The following is a 25,054-nucleotide window of genomic DNA, read 5'->3' on the forward strand; positions in this document are numbered from 1 at the left end:
AGCTACTTTCAATGGTCGTGCACTACAGTATTCTTGACAGAGTGGAGAGTGACCATTTTGGCCAACACGTCGAATTTCTGTTAAACCCTCCTAGAACGCCTTACGCAAATGATTTGTTGATTACACCAAATGCTTACAATCTTAGGCATCTAGTATGTAAGGGAGCAGAAATTGAGCCCATAATTCTTTTTATATCTAACTTTGTATGTCAGTACAGTGTATACATCTGATGCGCTTTTAGGAGTCTCTGACTGTGACGCTCTTCGGTCACTTTTCAGCAAGTGGCGTTAAAAATTGTAAAACCAACAAGGAAAGGGCCACATGGTTCACCAACTCACTTCGGTTGGAAAAAAGAAAACTAAATAGGACTGTTAGAAAGCTTCGGCTACAGGACCCAATGGCCGGCTTTGATTCTGGGCCACAAATAGAAGCCCTTAGGCAACAGTACAAGAACAACATTTGGTCTGCCAAGCAGTCATATCAGACCCAAGTTTGGTTGAAGCTTCTACATGCAAGCAAAACAAAAAATAATCATCGCTTTTGGGCTGAAATTAACTCCCAAGCAAACGAAAGAACCAGCCACCACAATGCAGGAATTTCAGAAGAGGAATGGTCAGCCTTCATAACGGTAGTGTTTTCAGGGGATCAGGAAGCAAAAACATGCCACCCACTCTGCCTAAAGCATAACGTTCTCTTTCAACTCCCCAACTGCAAATCCCGGCAGAAACCCAATGGCTGTCCGACGCTCAACTATGGTTAGCGCTTAAGGAGTTGAGACCTGATGGGGCTCCTGGCCCAAACGGTCTCCCTAACCATTTATTTAAACAAGCCAAACTTTTCTGGGCACCAATCCTTAATCTCAATCAAGCCTTTATTACCAATGTTAATCACAATCATGGAGAGGCAGTATCATGCATCCCATGTAGAAAGCTGGTTCAAGAACCGATCCAGCAAATTATCATTTAATTGCTTTGATGGACGTGGAAGCTAAGATTTATGCATTCCATCTATTGTTGGACTTGGAAGCATTGACTTCTGCAACTAACATCATTCTAAAAACACAGACAGTTTTCAGGGCAAGAATGAACACCACGATCATTCTTCTAGTGGTCTCTATTCTTGCTGAAAAAAGCCAAGAGAAAACACACGTCAGTTTATGCCTGTTTTGTTGATTTAAAAGCTGCCTTTGATTAGGTACTGTGTCAGAAATCATGGGCAAAAATGGCCAGCTGGGGTATATTCCCAAAACTGCTACTTGTGATTATAAATCTACACACAGATACTTGGGTTGAGGTTAAAATTAGAAATGGAGATGGAATGAGCCAGTAGATCCCCATGCACAATGAATTAAAACAGGAGTGCCTGCTCATGCCAACTTTATTTAACATCTATATGGCAGACCTTGACTCTAGATTAGCGGAAGTGGCATGTGCCCCCCCAAAATTAGCGAATGAGCCAGTGCGTGTCTTACAATACGCAGACAATATTGTGCTCTTTAGCCAGACGTGGCTGAGTCTCGGGCGCTGCATTTCCAAATTAGTGGACTATACGACCACATGGGGCCTTGAGCTAAATCACAATAAAACCAAAGTGAACTGCGTTTCGGGCAAACAAAACACCAGTCACATTAAGTTAAAAAAGGAGGCTGCTGGCAAATTGATAGCACAGGTAAAGTACTACAAATACCTTGGAGAAACGCTGGATGCAAGTCTATCATATAAAGACCACTTATTGCAAACACAAGGGGTGGCTCACAAACTATGCTATGCCTTTTTAGAGCTATGAAAAAAGTTAAGCAGCACATGGCAGAATTATCTTTTGCAGGTTATCGGAGCAAACTTCCTCCAATCACTCACCTATGGCTTGGAGTTACTTAAAGGGCGTGATGCCCCTCCTTAACCGGCTTCAGTCAGTTCTGTTTAAGTCTATTTTCCATCTACTGAAGCATTTATCTCAAGCTCAGGTAAGACTGGAATTTGGATTGTTCCACCAAGGTCCGATTCGTTGTGGGGCCATAATAAAAATGTGCTGGAAATTAAGAGTTTCTCCTGCTGACACGTAGGCTGCTATGTTGGATGGAAATGTGGCTGCAACCAGGTGATAGATCATGTTGGTTATTAGTACTTAAGCAAGCTTTGACCAACCTAAATTTATATGAAGCATAGTTCACTAATATTGCTTTCCCTTTGCTCAAAAAAATCATTAACAAGGCTTCTAAACTTTATTCTTGGACATCAGATAAAGCAGACATGGATAGACAGCGCCACGGTTGGTTTGTCTTACATACATACTCTTCCTGGCATCCGCAGCTTTAGCTCATGACTCACCTTGCAGGCACCATCCAACATTTTGTTTTCCAAATCCACATGAGAGTTTACCCATCTAAGGATGTGGGCCCATCGTGGAAGCAAACTTGGCTAGATCCTTCCTGCCCCCTCTGTGGTTTGTCGGCTTATAGCATTCTACATTTCTTGTGGATTTGTCCGGTGGTTACGCCCATGTGAAAGAAATTGCAATGTCCCTTATTGAAAGCTCTACGAATTACATCCTGACGGACAGCTGTGATGGCGCTCCTAAATGGGCATAATAAACAATTCGTGGCTAGAGCTACCAAATTTTGAATTAGCAATGGGCTAAAATTAAGGTTTTTTACGGATAGATAAACAGCCTTTTGACTTTGCACTGAATAACTATGACTGATTTTGCTTCCCTTGGCACTTTAGTGACCAGTTAGCTCCGGTCACCTTATTATCTTGTTTTACCTGGTGCTTTTAATTTTATAATTTTCTTACTAGACCTACTAGTATGAAAGCACTATTTTGCATCGGTGCTTCTGGCTTAAATCAACCAATTCAAGTATAGTAAACTGAAGGGCCCCACATGTGCAAGTTATGATAAACTGCCAGCCTTTAGTCTGAACATGCACGGGCATGGTCTCCCAAAGGTTTAGGTTTAGGCCGTTAACACAATGGATCACTATGTTTAATTTTAGATTTGCCTCTTGTTAAGGAGGGCAATAGGACAATTGGACAGTGGTTATATTCTGTAACAAATGGCAATATTTTAATTGTTTCTTCTATGTATATGTACATATGTAATGGTTTTAATTAACTATTCATTAATAAACTTTACTTACTTACTAGTTTGTAATAAAACTCTTTGACTTTATTTCTGATTTGTGTTTTCATTGTGTGGCCGAATTGGTTACACTGTAAATGAAATGCTGATTCTGATTTTGCCCGAGTATCTAATTCTTCCCTTGCACGGACTCCAAGATCGTCAACCTCGAATTAACGCATAACAAAAAGTGCCGCAGCAGTAACGACCTTGGTACACTGGTGGATGTCCAGTTGTCACATTCGCTATTTCTCTGCTGTGCTGACAAGAGCACTACTGGCAAAACATCTCTCAGACCAGTGTTATCCTCCTAATAACAGGCCATCTTCCAAGAACAACCAAACACAGAATTTACGGGCAACCTGCAGCTTCGATATAGGTTATGTAAAAATAATCTATCCCAAGTAATGAGAAGTGGCAACATGATAACTTTTTTTGTCTCGTAAGATGGATGTTTCTGGTAGAGTTCAACGTTTGTAGTAATACTGAAAAGCACCCCAGTGAACCAATACAAAGAGATTTAAAATGTGTCATGGCTACTCCAGGGCAAAGCAGCTTTTAACTTTCTTGTTGTTTTGGTTTCATTTTCTTGTGTTTTCCTGCACCCTGAAAATGCCTTTCTTCTTTTTCTTGTCTTGTGCAATCACTTTACATGCCTTTCTCCTGTCTGTTTAACTTTATTGCCTTTTCATTCGCAATTCTTTCCTATCTTCCCCTCCTTTATTCATGATTCTTTTTTCCTGCCAATTTTCGTGCTGGCGAAGCTTGTCAAATGTCAACCAAATGCTGCTTATAGAATGAGTCGTCCACTGCCTAATAAAGGTCTGAGGTTGAAGTTTAAGATCTAAGATGTTGACATAAAGAGACTCCCAACCACTAGGCATCTACCAATCCAAGGACCTACTGACTGATTTTTTCCCCAGTCAAGATTCATCAAATCGGTGATAATGCGTGGTTTGGATCATCAAATAAGATGTCCTCCCAGTCACTTATAGATTGCACCTAAAATTTAGTTTTTGATTAGTAAGTTACTATAGTCTTTGGTCACATAGGAGGCAGATTGGCTCCATAAAACTCTTCTTCATGAAGTATATTTGTCCTGTCACCCAATGGTTCATTTGATTTATTTCAGTTTCCTCTCATTAACTTGGATGTCTGTGAATAAGAATATCCCATGTGAACCTAGGTAACTGATTCCTTTAGTCATCGAGGTCGCGGACCTTAGGTTCAAGCTAAAACATTCCTAGATGGTAAACATCCATGCTCTGACACACACAAAAAGCATGTGACTATAAAGGCAGCAGCAATGTAAGTTGTTCGCTACTGCCCCACTGCTATGGAAACATTGTCCTTAGGTGGCGGCCTTCATTGGGTGACAACAGAGTTCACATTTTTTATGCGTTCAGTTTTTACCATCACAGCAGAGGTTGCCAGCAAGGGTGCCAATAGGTCAAGATACAATTATGGGAGACAAACCATGCTCCATTGTTCCCATATTGGGGTGTGATAAATTTTGGCACCGATTCAGGATTTAAGTACTGACCAGTATCTGTTTAGAAGTTCATATAATGTAAAAAAGCTCCAAAAGATCCTTTGTTAATTGTGGAAATGTTTTTTTAGGTTTGTAAATATGACCTAGAAAATTTAGTGTAGCTATATCACCACACATGCAATCAAAATCTCACCATACGCCAATCATTGTATGATTGAAAAATTCTATTGGCTGTCCCCATGCTATATCACCTTACAACACAATATAATAAGAGAAGAAATAGAGAATAGAAAAGTATATAATAACATAAATGTAATTCACATCTTAGCTTGATTTTGAAGATCTGAGGCAGTTTAGTGTAGTAGAGAGAGTGGAAAATGTATTTCAGTTCTTATCCAATTTCCTAACAAGCTCTAAAGGCCAGATCCTGTGCTGAACAGGTTCATGGATAATTGGTCTTTGTTTGTGGTCAGTAGAATCTGCCCTGTCTGAGTGGCTGCTCGGACAGCCTCTTACTTCAGTTTTTTCCGGCCATGTCATATTTTTCTCAGATCTTTCAGTGAAGGAGGCCACTCTGCTATGTTCAATAGTCTTTACACTTTGATGGCCATTGGCATCTGAAAGAAAATGGAAGGGTCAGACATTCAGAATGATTTAATAAACAGACATGGCCCACACTCAGATTAACACTGGAGAAATACAACCATACATCCAAAAGTACTTGTATGCGGTTTGCCCTTTTGGGAATATCTTTGGAGCATGGGAGGACAGTCTTAGCTTTGTGTATAGAACATGGGTGTTCAACACCGGTCAAGGATGGCCAAATTCATTCAGCTTTTTGTATTCAAATGTTTAGGGAATTTAATATAACACGTCTATATTGCCACATGGTCAGTTCTGAGAATGATTGGGTGGTGGAACATTGTGGCTACAGACTCTCCGTTTGTAAATTTATTTTATGTGAAAACCCTAGGAATCTTTCATGAGTGTGACTGTACTGGACTTCTGCTGACCACCCATGGAAAAAATACAGTTGGAATTTGGTGATAATGTCTATGGACTCTGTGAAATTCACATGAATACATAGAATCAGCCCTTTTTAAAAGATTTATTCTAGTTAAGGATTTTGTGCAGGGCTAAACATGTAACATCTTAATCCATTCTCGGATAGGCAAACATGTTAAGATTTAGAGCAGTCAAAAGAAAAGGAAGTAATTTGGTTCACTCATGACAAGAGTCCTCATTGTACCTATGAATGGAGGGAGGTGTCTTTCTGAACAGATAGCAAACATAGGTATTATGTGATTGGAACAGGTCCCTAGGATGGTGAAAGAGGGACCAGTGCAGGCAGTGATGTGCCAAAGAGCATTTGAAAAGTGAGGTCTTCAAGTCTGATGGATTTAAGTTCATATAATTAGCGCAATGAGCTTAATCTCAACAGTGAGGGATCTTCCTCCAAGTGTGGGAAGCACTCTTGGACCTCGGGTTCTTTGTGTGTCAATAGTGGGGGTACAGGTTTTGCTCATGTACTTTGTCAGAGATATGCATAGTTTTTCAGTTGTGCCTGTCGACAGTGACATTATTTATTTATGGCTGTACAAGCAGTAAGTGAAACAGTAAAGAGACCAGTTGACGGTTACATTTATAACTAATTTGGGCACATGACACATACTTACTAGTCATTTATTTCTCGCTTCATGTATTCTGCCATTTATAAGAAAGGAATAATTGACCAACAGTAAGAAACTGGATTATGGGTTGCCAGGATGAAATTGCAAGCACACCCCAAATTAACCTGTGCTAAAGCCTCTGATAGCTTGGCACAAAGCAGTCAGGCTTAACTTCGGGGCAATGTGTAAAGTTTGTATGCAGGAATTCAAACAGTAATACAGTGAAAACACAATACATGAACAATCCCATACCTATTTAGAATAATAGAATAAAATGTAGTAAATAATTTGACACCAACATGACAAAAGTTTTATCAGTAGAACTGGAGTTATGAATTTTTAATTATTTGAGTGAAAATAGCCCAAAACACCCAAACAACCCTCATGTCTATCTGGTCACATGAGATTAGTTGAAAGTCACAAGTTCAGGCCGACTGCATAGATGTGGGTCAGATACAGGAACTAGGTTAGTCCAGTTGAAAAAGTTACCTTCTTAATCCAGCAGCAAGTGTTCTGTTTGCGCTGGAAGGATTCACAGGTAGCAGGGAGAGTATTGCAGATGTCTATCGAAGAAGTGAGAAGAACCAACTGGGTATCGTGGATGGTCATTGCTGTAGGGTGAAAATCCTTTCGGTGTTACCAACGGTCGAGGCTGTGGCTTTGCATTGGCGGTCACCGCGGCATGCTGCAGCGTGAAGAGTTAGTTCACCAGAACATCATATTGGCGGCTGGCATGGGCGGTGAGGTGTTGACACGAACAAGCCCATTTGCAAAGAGCCTAGTAGCTTCAGGGGAGCTCATCTGAGCAATTGAAGGGTCCCGGACTTGAGGGGCACACTTGGGGTCAGGAACACACTCCAGTGTAGGCCATCAGGGCTCAGACAGGTCCAGTTGCAGGTACATGCAGCAGGCCAGCTGGGCAGTTGCACAGACCCTCTGGAGCTTGTTACCTCCCTGTAGCTCAGAATAGGAGATCAGCTGGCTGACCTTTGTAGTCACTTCAGCCTGGATGAAGGGTGCAGGTCCAATCATCCTGGCAGCAGATTAGCAGGGCAGCAGACCTTTTGGCAGTACAGCAGCACAGCAGTCCTTCTTCTGTAGTATCTAGGAATATACCGATAAATTGGTATCTGAGGTCCAATATTTATACCTGGTGCTTCCTTTAAAGAGGATGAAACTTCTAGAGAATTCCCTTTGAAGTGTTCAGGTTTCCTGCCTACCCTGCCCTGCCTCTAGACTTACTACAGGAGGTATGCATAACTTTGTGTGGCGGAAGGACACAGCCTATTCAAGTATAAGTAGGGTTATGCCCAACTCCCCACTTCTATCCCGCCAGTGATGGCCAATACAGGCACATCTAAGCTCTCTATTGTGTGTGGCTGTCTAGGATGAATACGCAAAGCCCGACTGTCAGTTATACCCAGTCACATGACCCTAAGACAGGCTGCAAACACTAAACGGCTAAGGCAGAAAAATGCCAACTTCAAAACGTGGCATTTTCAAAATTGTAATTTAAAATTCAACTTTACCATAAGAGAGGACTTTTCATATGATTTCAAGACACCAAACATGAACTGATTACCTGTTCCCATTTGGAAGTTACAGCTAATTAGATGTAATAAGTTAACTCCAATGTTACCCTATGGCAGGGCCTTGCAGCAGTAAAAAATGAATTCAAGAGCTGGGTACAGCCCTACATACACTTGAACAGACTGCATACCCTCTGTAGTTAGTCCGGAGTTAGGGCAGGGAAGGCAGTAAACCTGTGCATTTGAAAGGGAACCTCTAGAAGCTTCTCCCAATTCAAAGGAAGAACCAGATATAAGTACTGGATCTCAGATACCAACTCTTCATTACACGCTTTGACCTCTGGTTTCTACAGAAGAATGATTGTTGTACTTCTCTGCTGTCAGAAGGACTCTGCTGCCTGCTGCGCTGCTTGTAGGAAGATTGGACCTGCACTGTTCATCCTAGGTGGGAGGACTACAAAGAAGGGAATTGTACATATTTGTATTTCAAAAGAAGCAGTTCTGACCCTGACGTTTTGGAGGTAAATGTTGAATTATTTTAAACATGGTTTTATGCTTGTCTCTCTAATGATCAAAAGGAAGTTGTTATACTACTTGCATAAAGTTGACATTTTGGACCGGTTAGAACAACCACTGGGTCATCATCAGTACACAGCCATATGTGGTGTGGAGAAGTGTATGGAATGATTTTAACCTTCAGCAAAACATATGTAAGAAATAAAGACATGAATTGATGCAAACGGAAATGTCTAGATGCTGATTAATTTAGAGCTTTTCAGCATTGAAAATGGATAGTTATTGTACCAACATTGTTTGAAGAAGCGACTGCAGGATCTAAACCTGCCAACAATGCCTGCACGGTGGTGTCAATAAGGACTGCCAGGCATTCACTTTAGGGAACTTGCAAAGGTCTATGGTAATTTACGGTTTGAATGATGAAAACGTACAATTGAACAATGGCATTAACTAGGTTCCTTAATATTAACGGAATCCATCCATTTTATGTGGACTGGCAGTGCTAATGAAATGTGAAACCCAGATTGGAACTGAAAAATCAAAAATCAAATTCAGTCTATATGGGGGAGTATAAGGAAAAAACAATAAAAGGGAAAAGAATTTGAGAAACTCATATAAGGGTTTGAAGTCAAGAAATGGCCAATGGGATACAATTAGTGGCAATAATTGGTCACAAAGGCAAATAATAACTGGAAACAACAATAAAAATGTACAAGGGCGAATTATTGAGAAACAAGGCCATCAAGCATAAAAAAAGAGATATGCATAGCTCTGAAAATATCATGCAGCAGCCTTTCTATTTCTCTCCTTTTCTTACAGCAGTTTCCGGAAGACATATAATTACATGGGTGCTCAAAATGGATGGAATACTGGATAGAGCTACAGTGTATCTTGATGAATGACACTGCAGCCATCCAGTTACAAAGCAGCTCACTCAGGCAGCAGCTTGTGCTAGCAGGCTCTTGCCTCAGTCATGTAATTATGCACATGCTTCTCATTTCAGCAGCTCAGATTGTGAAGTTGTAATGTCTCCTACAGGGATCCTAACTCAATGTCTGTGACTAGCTTGTAAAACACTTCCGAAAGAGCAGGCACAGGAGAAATACCAGGGAGGTACTGGCACAAAAAATGTAGGCAATGGATACCTACCTAATGGCATCTGATGCATGAGAGATGGAGCCTCTTGCTTTTCTAGGCCATGGTGGCAACGGTGCCACTACACCGGCTGCATGTCTGAAAATTGCTGGTGTTGCTGGTTTGTATTTAGAGGCAGAGATGGGAGTGTGGGTGAATATTTTTAAATTCCAATAATTCTATTCACACACACACATATATATATATATGTATATATATATATATATATATACATGTATGTGAATGTGTGTGTTAGAAATGGGGTCTTTGGTTGGCAGTCAGGTTACCCCTGTCCAAGCAAGGACCCTCACTCTAGTCAGGGTAAAAGAGTATCACCCTCACCTAACCCCTGCTTACCCCCTTGGTAGCTTGGCAGAGCAGTAGGCTAAACTCCAGAGTGCTAGGTGTAAAGTATTTGTACCAAAACACACACAGTAACTTAATGAAAACACTACAAAATGACACAACACAGGTTTAGAAACATAGGAAATATTTATCCAAACAAAACAAGACCAAAACAACAAAAATCCACAATACACAAGTCAAGTTATCAATTAAAAATCAAAAAGAGTCTTTAAGTAGTTTTAAACACACACTAGCGCTGCTAGTGTGAAAATGTACCTGGTGCGTGTCAAAAATAACCCTGCACGGGCGGGTGTGTGTCAAAAAGGGCTTGCGATGCGTCAATGTCACTCACGAGCGAGACCTTGCGTCGTTTCTCCCTTCTGTCGAGTCGGCGTGCAGCGGTTCTTCTCTCTGCAGGAGAGCGATGCGTTGATTCGGTCGGCACACGGGTCCAGGCAGGCCTTGCATTGTTTTTGCATGCACACAATGGTTCACATCAGCAATTCAGCCGCACAATGATCCGAAAACCACGCAGCGCGGGTCGCAATCTTCCACCCTCCATCAGCGCGTTGTTTCTCCTGCTCCGTGTGTCGAATCTTCGGTTGCGTTTCCGGCGAGCGGATTTTCAGCCACGGAGCCGGCAGCGCGTCGTTTCTTCAGCTGCAGATCGGAGTCGCGTCGATCTTTTCCCCGCACGGCGCTCTGTGCGTGGATTTCCTTTTCTTTAGGCTGCCAGCTTCTCCTTTCAGGGTCCCATGAACTGGATGGGCACCACAGGGCAGAGTAGGAGTCTCTCCAGAGACTCCAGGTGCTGGCAGAGAGAAGTCTTTGCTGTCCCTGAGACTTCAAACATCAGGAGGCAAGTTCTAAATCAAGCCCTGGGAGATTTCTTCTCAAGATGGAAGGCCCACAAATTCCGGTCTTTGCCCTCTTACTCTGGCAGAAGCAGCAACTGCAGGATAGCTCCACAAAGCACAGTCACAGGCAGGGCAGCTCTTCTTCCTCAGCTCTTCAGCTCGTCTCCAGGCAGAGGTTCCTCTTGTTTCCAGAAGTGTTTCTAAAGTCTGTGGTTTTGGGTGCCCTTCTTATACCCATTTTCTCCTTTGAAGTAGGCCTACTTCAAAGCAAAGTATCTCTTGAATATGAAATCCTGCCTTACCCAGGACAGGCCCCAGACACTCACCAGGGGTTGGAGACTGCATTGTGTGAGGGCAGGCACAGCCCTTTCAGGTGTAAGTGACCACTCCTCCCCTCCCTCCTAGCACAGATGACTCATCCCTTTGTGTGACTGTCTAGTGTGAGGTGCAACCAGCCTAACTGTCAAACTGACCCAGACAGGGAATCCACAAACAGGCAGAGTCACAGAAATGGTATAATCAAGAAAATGCTCACTTTCTAAAAGTGGCATTTTCAAACACACAATCTTAAAATCAACTTTACTAAAAGATGTATTTTTAAATTGTGAGCTCAGAGACTCCAAACTCCACATGTCTATCCGCTCCCAAAGGGAATCTACACTTTAATCAGATTTAAAGGTAGCCCCCATGTTTACCTAGGGGAGGGACAGGCCTTGCAGCAGTGAAAAACGAATTTAGCGATATTTCACTGTCAGGACATATAAAACACATTGCTATATATCCTACCTTAACCATACACTGCACCCTGCCCTTGGGGCTACTTAGGGCCTACCTTAGGGGTGTCTGACATGTAAGAAAAGGGAAAGCTTAGGCCTGGCAAGTGGGGACACTTGCCCAGTCACATTTATAGTTAAAATTGCACACACAGACATGATTACACAGCTACATATGTGGGTGGCACAATCAGTGCTGAAGGCCCACTAGTAGCATTTGATTTATAGGCCCTGGGCACCTCTAGTGCACCTTACTAGGGACTTACTAGTAAATCAAATATGCCACTCATGGATAAACCAATTACGTACAATTTACACAGAGAGCATATGCACTTTAGCAGTGGTTAGTAGTGGTAAAGTGCTCAGAGTTCAAAAGCCAACAGCAACAGGTCAGCAAAAATAGGAGGCAGGAGGCAAAAAAGATTTGGGATGACCCTGCATAAGCAAAAAAGTTCAACAGTGTGTATGATATATATTTATGACAGTGCAGAAACCTCAGAAATTAGCCCATTGGAAAATGTGCAGTGGAAATGGGTGTGGCTATACTGCTAAGGTTTTTCAGTTTTTTTCATTCTTAATATATGTTTTATTTAAACAGGCCTGGATATGCTGCTAGAACTATTTTGACTCCTTTCAAATCCCACTTATGGTTTACTGGCAAGTTGTCCTTCATTTGATTACTGTTCACTACTGTTTTTAGCCAAGTACCATATGTTTATTGTAATAAGGGTGCATGAATCTTACTTTTATTGTGATGATTTTATTCCTTGATTTTAGCACGTGTTTTTAAAATTCATTTTGTATGTAATTTCTTTGTTTTTTTTTCCGAATAAAGACTTTCCTGACTTGCCTTGACATGTGTAATAACAACATAAAAAATACTGTATAGTTCTCCCATACAAAGTTTTTCTTTTTCTATTCTTCTATTCAAATATTCATCAAATAAAATATCTCAATTCATATTAATACAAATGCAATAAAAAACCTTAACCATTTGGTACTTCAATTCATCAGTTTCTTTTTTTGATGGTGTCAACTGCCTCTACCAATTTTTGACAACCACAACCCCAAGACTGATGGATGTGTACTATGCATTACTGCACCCATCCCTAATCCTCCTTTTTGACTATCTCTATGTGGATATACCGTCATCCATTGGTACTGATCCTCCTGCACTCAATTGAAACCCTAATGGGCAAAATATTTCATCATATTATTACAGATCCCGTAAATCCTTCCAGCTTATCCTATTGAATGAACCCCCACTGTTTACATCTTTTATGTCCTGAGCCCCCATGTATTTCAAATATTGTATCCATAATGGACTTGATACAGTAATGTGGACATCGTCTTTTCGTTGTTCACCCAGGGAACTTGACATCATTCAAAAAGAACCGAAGATAACCATGTAAAGGAAATGGCATCATTCTCATATTAGTTAAATTATTGATAAAATTCTCTCTCAGTGACTTGGAGAGTTGTTGGTCGAGGAACACAGAACAGATTATTGTACTCTACTCATCTAGATGCATTGCCAATTCCTCACTCATATTAAGGCTCCTGGCTCTGTGGTCTCCAAACTAATGATATTCATGGATTCTAGTCTTTGCAGTTTCATACACTGGTCCCCTTCCCTTTGATGTTCCCTAACCTTATCAAGGCCATTATACCTCAAGTGTGTACAGGAATCCTGTTATTAATGGCCTTTATATGTTTGAGGATATGTTTCTTTATTTGGAGGGTTGTACTGCTAATATACCTTTCACTGGAGGGGCATTCAATGCAGTATACAACTTGATCTGTCATGCAAGAACAGAGAGTTTCTTTTGGAATGGAACATCATAAGACTTCTTGCTTTGGCTGTATTTACAAGCTCTGCAGTTGTCGCAAGGATACAACCCCATAGGCTCCCACCCAACCAGGAGCCCTGTACATAAAACTGGAAATGGCTGTGGACCACCATGACCCTGATGTTCATGCCCCTGCACTATGTAATGCTGGGAAACTCTCCTATATATGTTTTTATAGTTTCTTCACTTCTTATGATCTCCCAATTCCTAGCTAAGATGTTAGCTACCTTTCTAGACTTCATATTGTAGGTCGTAATGATTCTAATTCTACCCGAGGTTCCATTTTCACATTCCAAGTGAGCCCCATATAATAACCTCTCTTTCTCAACCAAATCGATCCTTTCCATTGCCTTTCTTAGGAACTTATAGAGATAACTTCTTCCCTAAACCTTGCAATTAGGTCAGTCTAGGTCTCATTGAACTACTCATCAGTGCTACAATCCCTTATTAGCCTTACTGACTCCCTTTAGGGAATATTTCACTTTATGTGATTAGGAAGACTGCTAAGGGCAAATAACACTGTGTTACCTGCTGTCTCATTCCTGATGAGGCAAGTTGTTAAATCATCTTTCTCAACCTTTTTGTGTATGTCTAGAAAGTCAATATCTGTTCTACTACACGTCATGGTGAAACCCAAATTGAGATTCTTCCGAGTAGGTGATCTCAGAACTCATACAGCTCCTCATTAATCCCTTTCCAGATCAGAAATGGATCACCCAAGTAGCGAAGCAGGATAATGACCTTTTCCATTAAGTTTTCCATTTGGGGCTCCATGGAAAACTATTCTTCCCATCAGCCTATCACTGAATTGGCATAGCTGGGTGCAAAACAAGTGCCCATGGTAGTCCCCTGGGTCTGTTTATACATTACATCATTAAAAAGAAAAACATTCTCTTCTACGCAGAATTTGGTCTTCTCGATAAGCATTCACTTGTGTTCAATCTGGGTCAGGGGTCTCGCTCTCAAATAGTGTTGATCTGCTTTCGGTCCATCTTTGTGTCTAATACTTGTGTATAATAAATGTACTTTGAGTGTAACAAGTGAATATGTTGGTTTCCACTGAAGATGGTTGATTAATTTCAGGAAATATGTACTGTCTTGTAAATATGATAGTAGGTGCTAAACAAGTTGGAACAAGAAATTATCTATGTAAACCAATGTCCTTTCCAGTGGACTGACAATTGCAGACACTGTTGGCCATCCCAGCGGTTTCTCTTTATTTCTATGTATTTTTGGCAGCAAATAAAAGGTAGGGATAGTTGGGTGTTAATTCTTGAGGTAATGATGTTCTTGTATTCCAGGATTCCATTGTCCCTCCAAAACAGCAACACAGCATGATACCATTTTGTAAGCTCCTTATAATAATTTATTTCCACAACATGATAGCACATGTTGTCCCCTAGCTGCCATTCTGCCGTTTCTGTGTATAGTTCCTTACTCCAAAGTACAATGTTGCCACCCTTGTTGGATGGTTTAATGACACAGTCACTTCCCACCCCCAGTTGTTGCAGGGTTTTGACTTTGACTAAGTTAGATTCCAGTGTTTTTTCTGTTCTTTATATGTTTGTCTCCTTATGTGTTTAAGCTGTTTAATTCCCTAGACATACATCAATGGCATCATGTGGTAAGTTTGGAACACATCTAAATGTGTGTTTAAAGTCAGCCCCACTGTGCAGGTTCATAAACCCATTTAATTTTGCCTTCTGGTTATTACTTTGGTGTCTGTCCCCAAATCTCTACAGTCAGTCATACTCTTGTCATGATCCAGATCATAAGCATCACATAATCCTGCTGCATCCTCTACTGTCCATGGTGTCATATTGGTTACATGGTTTAGGCTTTCACTGTGCACCTTCTTTCTTTTTGATAATGAGTGTGCCTTAATTAATTTTAAATTTTAAATTTTGAACAAGTTTAAATAAGTCTACCCTAGTACTGACACATCTGAACTTTGATGTTGGGCAGAAAGAGGGGCCAAGGCTCAAAACCTCTGTCTCCTCTTCTGTTTATGCTCCCTCATTTAAATGTACTATTGCATTCTCATCCATTTTGCATGGGGCTTATCCTTGCCTTTCCCCCCTCATTGTTTTGCCTTCTCTTTTGGTTCCTCTTCCTCTTATTTTGACTTCTCCATCTCTTGTTCTTGTTTGTCTGGGTGCTGCCTGTCACTGTTGTTGCAGAGCCCTCAACTCATTTAAATAGGTTTGTCTTGTGCCTGGTGTGCTTCTCATGCTCATCATCTCATTTGTAACATTAAATTCTATATTGGAACCTACTGTTTAACCTCCATCTTATTCATTCTCATCCTGTGTTTGGTCACCTACATTTGTTTTTTCTGTGATTGCTGCATAATCAAACATTTCAGCAAATGTGAGTACTCCTCCATCCTCATAGTCTAGCTTATCCCTTTTGATTTTCCATTGCTTGTGTTTTTTATGTCATCTTTATATTTTTGTATTCCTAACTTCATTGTGTCTTTGAAAGTTTTTATATTCTGTCTCTCCAACCCTTTCCCCAAAACTTTAACAGACTTCACAGTGGTTTCATATTCTTTCATATTTATATAATATATATTTATTTATATAATATATATACACACACACACATACACACGCACACACACACATATATATAAATAAATAAACATGCCACGCGGGCTTCACTTCAAGGTCTGTGATACGTTTCTTCATGCAGGACACACTTTTATTACTTCATAGTGTATCAAAAGACCGAAAGTCCAAAAATAGTGCAGGGAAAACAATAAAAGTTACAGTCCAGGCTGACGCGTTTCAGCTCAATGCCTTCTACTGTATATATATATATATATATATATATATATATATATACAAATAATTTTTGTGCCGTTTTCAGAATCCTCACAAAATGTTAAAAATTAGCTTGCCACTCTCCTCAGCTGCTGTCTTGAAAGTTTCACGGTGATTCATCAAGCAGGGGCTGAGAAAAAGGGGAGGTCCCAATATGCTTTTTCCCTATGCAATTTCCAATGGGATTTTTAGGCACGACTTCCGTGCGAACTGCTGGACAGAATTACACCAAATTTGCCAAAAAGGTAGCTGTTGGCCCAGAAAGCGGCTTTTTTGTTATTTGGTGCAAATCCGTTTTCTTCAGTAGTTTTGGAGCTATTAAAGGGAAAAGAAATATGTATCTAAGGATGCAGATCCTCCATGAATCCAACAGCGGGGGATCTGCAGATCTGGAGGAAGAGCAAGGCCCTGATTGCCTGGCTGCAACCTGAGAGAAAAGTTATGCTGCCATTCTTTTGTTCAGCTCAGTTCCGGGGGGGTAAATAAAAGCGAAAAGTGAAATAAAGGATCAGGATAGAGGTATCCTGACCCCTTAGGACAGATGGAGGGGTCCCTGTGGGATCCCTCATGTGCAAAAATTTGCAATCCATGGATCCACGGATTCACTGTGGGGCTCAGAGCGACCCCACTGTGAATCCATGATGGATCAGCAGATCCAGAGGCAAATAAAAAAAAATACACACACTCACTCAACAGGCCAGGCTCTGCAGCCAACCACCCACTGAGCAGAGTGGGATAGGATGTAGGCCAGGGGTTGGCCTACGGGCCTGGCCAGAGGCCAGGCCTTGTTGTCAGTCCCTCACTGTGTGGGGTCGAAGGCACTGTGCAGAGTGTAGTTAGCAGTCCATGGAGGGTTGGGCACAGGGCCTGGCCCTAGGTTATCTATAACTCGTGACCTCGCCATGTAGCTAACTACATATTACATCATTCATGACATCTTCTGTGGCATTATTGATAATATCACTGCAACATCTGCAATAAAGTTATTGATGAGAAAACAGTGCATGGGGGGCATGAGTTTTAGTTACTTGAAGTAACTCTAACTATAACAGCCGAATTTCACTGGTCTTATTCATGTAAATTCAGAACCTAACTATAATGTAACTGTAACTATAAGGTCCCCATAACCTTTCTTTCTTTCAGTGAGTTTGTAAGTTTTATTTAAATGCTAACTCCTAAGTACAACATCCACGTAACCTTCATTTTTTTCACCTCCAGCCTCTTGCACAATGACAAATAAGGGGAGAACCTCTCCTCCATTGTGCATCTCACTCTTGGAGCAGCAGCTTCTCTTCTGCCAGCAATTTTCCTCCTGCATTCGGTGGGTGTGGTGACAGGATTGGCATGGCCCCCATTGTGTCTTCCTGTGGTTGTATTTTTCCTTGCGTTGAGCCTTAAAGACAATAATTTACAGCTGCTTGGTTTGTACAATAAGGTGATGATTTTTCTTAATTCTAACACTGGCATACATAAATTTTAGTTTACTCTTTATAGTGAATTACATTTATTATCAACAGACTTCCTGGTTGTACAGCAACCACTGTGAGAATTTAACTGTTTCTACTTCAGCTTATGGGGAAAACTAGGAATCTGAAAGCAAATAAACCTGTAACTTCGGTTCCTTCAAATATTTTCATGATTGTTGCTTCCAACTCATATTTACTATTGAATAACATTATGGAGAGATCCCTGAACTCATGTCAGGACTGTTCTTCCTCAGCTTGCCCTACTTCACCCACATCTACTAAAATAGCCTAAAAAATTAACTGAACTTCCATTATTTGAACTAATAAACAAGCTAAAGAGGATCCTCGGACTCCCAAAAGAGCATCTACAGCTATTTTAATCAAATTACTGAACAACCCAATTCACACTCTGAAACATTACATGGAAGAAACCAATAAAAGACTCCAACTTCTAGATGACAATAGGACCCTCATGGAAAATAGATTTACTCAAGTGGAGCGACTGTTTAGCGATCTACAAGATACTGGGTAAGCAGTTCATCTCTTACAATCTGAAGGGTTTTCTCTGATTTGGAAAATCGCAATAGAAGAAACAACCTTCACATTTATAGTCTGGTGGATGGCCAGGACTGTTTAGACACTTTTGCTTTCTTTTAGTTCTTCCTTCCCAAAATCCTGGTCCTGCCAGTCACCCCCCTCTTAAATATTTAACATGTCCACAGATTTGGTCATTTACTTTTTAGAATATATCAACCTTCTTAAAATAATTAAAGCAGTGAAAGCCAAAGGCTGTATTTCATTGTCTGGTTCAAACCTATTTTTCACTCAAGATTTCTCCAAGTCTACTTCAGATAGACAAAAGAAGTTCCTTGATATCCAACCCACTTTTCGCACTTTACGCTCTTTGAATGCTAGAATTGGACTGTTATCCTTGCTTGTTCAAGGTAACTTACAATAAAAATAAAAAAACTAAACTATGACTAATGAGGATCCAGCTCTTCTGCAATAATTTATTGACAGCTGTCAAGGAAAGACAATGCACACTTCAATATTTAATGGCACTTCATTTTTCTAATCTGTGATTTTCTAGTTATTCAGTTGATCTTTTCAGAGTAATGATGTGTGCATTGTCTTTTTCTCTCCTAGTGAATGATCCTGTTTGTTAATATATTTCGTCTTCATTTCTAGGCATTTCATCGATGTCTTGGAGGTCTTGTAGCTCCTGTGTTATTTTGTCTGGTCACCCCTTTTTGTCAGCAGTCTGGATTCTGTTTGCATCATCTTCCTTATATGGCTTCACCATCCTCATCTATTTGCTTGTCCTGTAGGTATGTTTTCTTTGCCTTCTAGTCTTATACATTTTTGTCCTTTATATAATCTTTTTATCTTACTTTTTCAGTCCTTTAATGTGGGTTATACCTGTTATGGTTATGTACAACATATTTCACATGTTTTATTGTATCATTAAGAGTAGTTTCATGCAATTTTAAAGGAATTGGGTATCCTATAAAAAGGCAAAGGGTGCTCTTGCACCTATCCAAATTGAATTCGGATATTTTATAGTTGCAAGAAACACACATTTTAGAAAAATAAATCATTAAACTTGAGAGGACTTGGGCGGGTCAACTCTTTGCCTTTCCAGGCAACTAAGTGATTATTCTCTGCAACAAAACGCTGGATATCTACGTCATATCTCAAGACTTGGGCCCTGGGGGGCGATGGGTATTTGTTTTTCTTACTATTAATAAAATACATTTTGCTATTTTTGATGGTTACACATAAAACATTTTGGATGCACGTACTGTCTAAATTAATGTCTATTTAATCTGACTATTTAATCTTTGGTGGAGCCTGCAACATAATTATGGACCCTTTTTTCAATCAAAAACCTGAATCTCCTTTTATTCCTTCATATATACATTTGTTGGAGCGTGACTTTTAGAATTAATCATTATTAATGAAAAGCATGCAATATAATGTGTAGTGAAATTGCATAGAAATGTTTTAATGTAGAAATAATGAACGGGTTGAAATGTGCCCACGGGGAGTGGACACCAATGTATGCGATGATTAAGGAATCTGACTAGTGATGAATTAATCATGTACTAATGTACGATTTTGTATTGGCAATTAAGAGTTGTGTATTAGGGATTTGCTAAATTAATCACTAGGCCTTAGTTAGCAAGGGTCTGGGCCTATCTGCCTGGTCTCATATTAACTGTGCAATGTACTGCTTTCCTGAAAGACACGAAGCTGTACTTTTCCAGAAGCTGGAGATATGTGTGTAGCTGTAATAAATTCTTTCTCATGGGACCCGACTTGTCAAGGAGACATTCTTGCCGAAATGCAACAGTGTAACAGTGTAATTCGCGACAGGTGCAAGGTCGCCTGGACTAGGAGAAGACAATGGAACTACTGACTGGAGCGACAAGTGCAACTTTTCTTACCTGACATTCCACCTGATGAAGATGTCAATCACAGGAGCCAATAGACTACATGAGAACTGTGTTAGGTGAAAATTCTAGTAAGGTGTGTGAAGGATCATTGAACAGAGATAACGATGCACCAAATATTGCCTAATGGGAAATTAGAGACTTGTTTGACAGATTTGATATAACAACGTGACTCGAGGAGAAATCAGCCATTCTTTGCCGTTCTTTGCCACTACTTGCCACTACTCTGCCACTCTTGAAGCCATTACCTTGCCCATCCCTTTCTACTCTGAGAGACTTTGGGTGACATGTAGCAAATTTTAGCGAGTCGCAAATGGCCCGATTCGCAATTTGCGACCCCGCAAAATCAGAAATGGGATGCAAAAATCCAATTTCCGCCTCGCAAAATGCGACGCGAGCCATTACCGACTCGCAAAATTTGCGACCACATTTTGCGACCCGCAAATAGCAAGTCGCAATTTGCGAGTCGCAAACCATATGCAATAGCAACTTGCAAAATGCGACTAGTCGCAAAAAGCCCATTTTGCACTTCCAATTTACCACTAACTCAGAGCAGGTGGTAACCATTACCAAAGTATAAAAGGAGACCCAGAAGGCATCTGGGTTACTCAAGATGGCAGAGATATACCTGATAGCAGTGAGGAGGAGAGCCCACGCCACCCAGCAGAGGAGGAGGAGGAGCCAGAGACAGGAGAAGATATACAGAACAAGGCAGACACTTTTCCAACAAACTGAGGAGGAGATTTATGAGAAATATAGACTTAGCAGCGCAGCTATACTAGATTTAATAGAATTACTCAAACCACAGCTAGAACGCCAGACTGTGCGCAGCTGCGCCATCCCTACGCATGTGCAAGTGCTATGCTCACTGCACCTCTTGGCCTGGGGTAGCTATCAGGGGGTCATTGCTGTGGCAGGTGGGGTATCCCAAAGTTCACTCTCACGGTTCTTTAGGGCATTCCTAGACGCCTTACTCACACACATGTCGAGATACATATACTTACCCAGGAATGAGGTAGAAATCAACAGTACCAAGTTGGAATTTTACAGGATTGCCAACTTCCCCCATGTCATAGGGTGTGTAGACGGGACACATATACAAATATGCCCTCCTGCAAACCTGGAATATCTGTTCCGCAATAGGAAGTGTACCCACTCACTCAATATTCAGGTGGTATGTGACGCCCATTATGTCATCACTGACATGGTTGCTAAATTTCCAGACAGTACTCATGACTCCTACATTTTCAGGCACAGTGGGATACACCAACGCCTAGAACGTGGGGAGTTTGGAGACGGATACCTCCTAGGTAGAGCTGATAACACCTTGCAGACATACACATAGGTCAATGTGGAAACCACCCATGCCCTGCTAACATTGTACTTTTTGTGCCAAACAGGTGACAGTGCATATGCACTGCGACCATGGATACTAACTCCGTACCTAACACCCAGCAATGATTCCGAGAGGCGATACAACAGTGCACATAAGAGGACCAGGAACATCATCGAACGTACCTTTGGACTGCTGGAAGCAAGGTTCAGATGCCTCCACCGAAGTGGAGGTGCCCTCCAGTATACCCCAATAACAGCTTTCAAAATCGTTGTCGCATGCGCTATACTGCACAACATTGCCCCCAGACGTGGGCTACCTCTCACCCCTGAAGACCCAGATTCTGAGGATGAAGAGCAAGAGCTACCACATCGCCATCATGGGGATAGGAGCATCGCAAATCCAGGCAGACTGAGACGGGAACACATTGCAAACCAATACTTTGGAAGGTACGTGCTAACTTTTACCATACTCACCAATGTAACAAACAAAGAGTCCATGTGTTAAGTGGAAAGAACAAGTGATTTAATAAGTGCAAACACAAAAACTATTTACAATTGGAACAGTTCAGGGGCTTCAATAGTCCACCTGGCATGGGACACATTGACGTCATGTGCCCCAACCCCAGGACTGTGTGGAGCTCAGACCCTACGGCGGGCTCGGCCAGCATGGCTGGTACTAGGGGGGTCAGCAGTGCCCTGCCTTGTGCTTCCACTGCGAAGCACCCTGGTGTCACTGACAAAGACACTGCTGACAGTGGAGCTCTCCTCACTGTCCTGTGGCGTGTCACCTGTGCCCCTGGCCACCTGCCGTGCCTCCATTAGGTCTATAGCGTGGCTGAGACGGCCCAGTCCACATGCCACGTCACTGGCAAAGGGGCCCATGTCCACCTGGAGGCTGACCGTGCACCTAGACAAACCTGTTGTGTTCACAGCCAGCCTTACAATTGAGGAGGACATCCTGTCTAGGCGGTTCAGCAGCTGGCGGTCCCTGCGCTGTGCACTCTCTGTCTGCGTTAGCAGTCCTGCCACTAGTTGGCGCATGGAGAGTGCAAGGTCGCCCATGTTTGAACTGATCAGTTGCAACTCTGAATGTACCAGCTGCATACTGTTGTCATGATTGCGCTCCATGCGCCGCAATGCCCCGGTAATCCTTCTTAATTCCTGTGTCTGCAGGCGCTGACCCCATAGGAATGCGGCCTCGGTTTGTGATGTGGCGGCATCCCCTGACTCTGCCTGCTGCTCTGAGGATGGAGTTCCATGTCGCCTGCGACGCGGTGGAGTCCCTGTGATGTCTCCCGTGGCACTTTGGCTGGTACCTGGTGCAGGCTCACACACCACTACTGCAACAGGTGTTTCGTGAGGGGACATGGTGTCGGTGGTGCAGGTCGCAGTGGTGGCTGGTCCTGTTCCCTCCTGTGTCTGCTGGCTGACCAGTAGCCCCTGGCTGCTTGGGCTGGTGGGGGTGTCTTGTGGGAGACCTGTGGGACATAGGGAACACACTGTCAGTATCTACTATCTGTTATCAATTTCCTAATAAACTGTTGCCTATGAACTGCCTACTTGACTACATTGCCCATAATGCACCATACTGGTGTTTGCTACTCTGAAATGGAACTATTTTGGTTGTGCATGCTCCTGTGTACAAGGTGGGTGGGGGTATGGCATTAATGAGGGTACATGCATGTCACATGGTACTCACCGGTTGATGGTCCTGCCTCAGAGGTGTCCAGATCGCCCATCCCGCTTACAGCCTCAGGCTCAAGGGTCTCTTCTTCCCTTTCCTCCAGGGGTGTGGGTGGTGGTAGTGTTGATGGTCCCCCTCCTGTGCCTCTCATCTCCCGGAGCCGATCTGCCACCCTCTCCTTGGTCCGGGAGCGCAGGTCGTACCACCTTTTTTTCAGTTCCTCAATACTCCGGTGGCTGACCCCCAGGGAGTTGACTTTTTCCTGGATCTCCACCCAGAGTCCCCTTTTCTCTGTCTCTGGCACGGTGAGGGCTGCCCTGCCAAACAACTGGTCATGGTGCTGACAACACTCCTCAGTCAGCACCTCCAACTCTTTTTCAGCAAACTTCAGTTTCCTCTTCCTTGGGTTTTCAACCATGGCTGCTGGAGCTCTTTGTGTTTGCAGTGCTGCAGTTGAAATGGGTGTGGTCCTCCCTCCTCCCAGGTGTATTTGTAAACTTCCTGGCTGTGGTGTCATCATCATGTGCCAGGAAGTGTTTTCCAGAGTGTTCTGCAGCACCTGCATTAAATTTTCGGCACAGTCCCACTCGCAAATTGCATGTCCGTTTTTTTCGCGGTCGCAAAAAGCAACCTCACAAACAGCGGACTCGCTATCTGCGGTGCGACTCCGTGTGCGAGTCGCAAATTGTCCTCGCGTTTTCTACCTGCATTGCAGTTAGCGAGTCGGAAATTGCAAGTTGCAAAGAGTCGCAATTTGCGAGTCGCTAATTTTTACCTACCTACATCTGGCCCTTTGTCTTTATCTGTTTGATACTTTATACCATCCTCATCCTATTCTCTGCCTAATGCTTACTTTTCCTCATTAAAAGGGAAGAACCCTATTCTTAGCTATGCCCTACTGAGACATACCTGTTCTATCCTGGCTGTTGGCGAATCTACTGATGTCCTGAGGACGAAGACTGACACTGTATGCTGACCCATTTGGATGGGTAACTATCTGATGATATATTGTAATTGTCTGTTAGCCTTTTCTTTCTAGGTACCAGCTGCTCTTTTGATAGAGGCCATAGTTAGGTGTTTTCCAAATTTGTGTTGCTAAATTGTTTTGCATGAAGCCCAACATGCTGATGCTAATTTGAGGGTAGTTAAAGAGTTCACTAATATAGAATGCAAATAGACAAATGACTGGATTCTTGCTTTGTTGAATAACGTGCTAATGATACTCTGCTAAAGTTGGTTCATGATAACGTTGTGCTTTGTTTTAATGTTCATGATCTATGCTCTGATAAAGTCTTATTCCAGTTGCCATATTATTGTAGTTTTGATGTGCATACTGATATTGAGACTAATACATATGCTATTAGATTGTAACTGATAGGGAATAAATATCCTAATCCTTATTAGATTTGTGTAGTTATTCATGGCCGCAAGTTCGGGCTGTGTTCGTTTCTTATTACATGATATTGATTAGTTTGATTGATTAGTTATTGTGAATATTGATGAGGTTATTATTTTGTTGATTGAAATGCTAAACGGATATCTCATCCTGGGAAGTCTCCAAACGTAGTCAAAAGGTTCATTGGCCTAAAACGTGTCTCCTTGTAAGTTACATTATCAATGCTTTGACGCGTTATCAGTTCTGGTATCAGAGGACGGTTCCGGCCCTTTGGTGCCCTAGAACGAGGGACCACTGTTTGAAAATTGTTTTTGGAATAATGCAAATTGGAGGGATGATGTGCCCCTCAGTCCCAAATGACTTTCCCGGAATCTCAGAGCTTGCTGAAGTGAGTTGGGTATGTTCTCGGCATTCTAGTGATAGTGTGAGTGACGTACGGTTTGTGCTTGCACAGCTTATGCATACCGCAGGTGAATTGTGAGGTTTGTGAGAATTTTAGGCCAGGTGATGTTTTAGTAGGAGTGTGCGTACGCAGTATGAAAGTAGGGAAGTTGGCGAACTTCATGTGAGTGTGGCGCTTTGTGCTAAAAAATTGTCCATGTGGTTGTTGGT

This window comes from Pleurodeles waltl, chromosome 6, assembly GCF_031143425.1.
Source record: "Pleurodeles waltl isolate 20211129_DDA chromosome 6, aPleWal1.hap1.20221129, whole genome shotgun sequence".
NCBI classification, from domain to species: Eukaryota; Metazoa; Chordata; class Amphibia; order Caudata; family Salamandridae; genus Pleurodeles; species Pleurodeles waltl.